Below are 1,616 nucleotides of genomic sequence, written 5' to 3' on the forward strand. Positions count from 1 at the left end.
CAATTTCAAGTTTTCCGAAAGACATAACCAAGTAAGTCCTTAAAATCACATGTTATTTAAATTTGACACAAACAAGAAGCTAACTGACGTTTATATCAACTTCAATCATTTCAATTATTTTAAGTGACAGTTTAAAACGTCATTTTTTCTAACCTACAAATAATATTTTAGGGAAGATTTTGTCTGGAAATCATTAGAATAGTAATAAAAAATAAAGTTTTGTTAATTTATTGTATTTTTTTATAATCCAGTATTTATAAAAACATATTTTAAAAAATAAAAATAGGGCGACATCTATCGTTTAATGGAGTAAACTTAAAAATAAACGAGTTCAAAGTACCTCCGTTAGCGTCAGGTAGCGCTGTAATCAGTTTGTTTTGATTTCGTTTAATTCTAAAATTTGATTTAAAAGTGGTTTATTTTCTAGTGTTGGGGCGATTTATGCTTCATTAGTGGTATATGTTGATCCTTTTTAGGTATAATTGATTATTATTACTTTTTTATTGTTACTATTAAGTACCAAGTTATTAGGAATCTAATCTAACCTAACCTTCCTGTTCTAGATCCTGAAGAAGAAAAGAACCCCACAATGAGTTTAAATACGTTGTGGAAGGCTGCAAATCAAATCTTCTCGAAAGTTTCTTTAAAGTTTCCCGAAAGACATAACCAAGTAAGTCCTTAAAATCATTTCTGCCATATTAATTATCAAATTTTTAATTAAATTGGATTCTAAAATGAAATTAAGTATTTTAAATTAACACATTTTATTTAAATTTTACACTAACATGAAGTTAACTGACATTTACATCAACTTCAGTCACCTCAATTATTTTAAGTGACAGTTTAAAAAGTCATTTTTTTTAACCTACAAATAATATTTTATTGAAGATTTTGTCTGGAAATCTTGAGAATAATACTAAGAAATAAAGTTTTGTTAATTTATTGTATATAATCCAATATTTATAAAAACATATTTTGAAAATAAATAATAAATAAAAATAGGGCGACATCTATCGTTTAATGGAGTAAACTAAAAAAAAACGAGTTCAAAGTATCTCCGTTAGCGTCAGGTAGCGCTGTAATCAGTTTGTTTTGATTTCGTTTAATTCTAAAGTTTGTTTAAAAAGTGGTTTATTTTCGAATTTTGGGGCGATTTATGCTTCATTAGTGGTGTATGTTGATCCTTTTTATGTTAATTGATTATTATTAAGTACCAAGTTATTAAGAACCTTATTTTTATTAATTTACGTTATTTTTCTTCTTATTCTAGATCCTCAAGAAGAAAAGAACCCCACAATGACTTTAAATGCGTTGTGTAAGGCTGCAAATGAAATCTGATCCACCAAAAGGATTCAATTTCAAGTTTCCCAAAAAACATAACCAAGTAAGTCCTTAAAATCATTTCAGCTACATTAATTATCAAATTTTTAATCAAATTGGATTCCAAAATGATTAAATTAAGCATTATTTTATTTAAATTTGACACTAACATGAAGTTAGCTGACGTTTACATCAAACTTCACTCGTCTCGATTATTTTAAGTTACGTTTTAAAACGTCATTTTTTCTAACCTACAAATAAAAATTATAGGTTAGAAATGTATTAATTCAAATAAC

General features: G+C 26.2%; 1 long non-coding RNA gene across 1 annotated transcript in view; it reads left to right on the forward strand.

Annotated features, from left to right (window-relative positions):
• Positions 1-277: 277 nt before the first annotated feature.
• The window catches only part of LOC139429747 (uncharacterized), a 38,956-nt gene continuing 37,617 nt past the window's right edge, over positions 278-1,616 (forward strand). Inside the window, exons 1-3 of the long non-coding RNA XR_011640322.1 lie at positions 278-476; positions 564-670; positions 1,271-1,384. This is a non-coding gene — a long non-coding RNA (uncharacterized lncRNA). The remainder of the gene's footprint in view (positions 477-563; positions 671-1,270; positions 1,385-1,616) is intronic.

The sequence above is a fragment of the Onthophagus taurus genome, chromosome 5, assembly GCF_036711975.1.
Source record: "Onthophagus taurus isolate NC chromosome 5, IU_Otau_3.0, whole genome shotgun sequence".
Taxonomy (NCBI): domain Eukaryota; kingdom Metazoa; phylum Arthropoda; class Insecta; order Coleoptera; family Scarabaeidae; genus Onthophagus; species Onthophagus taurus.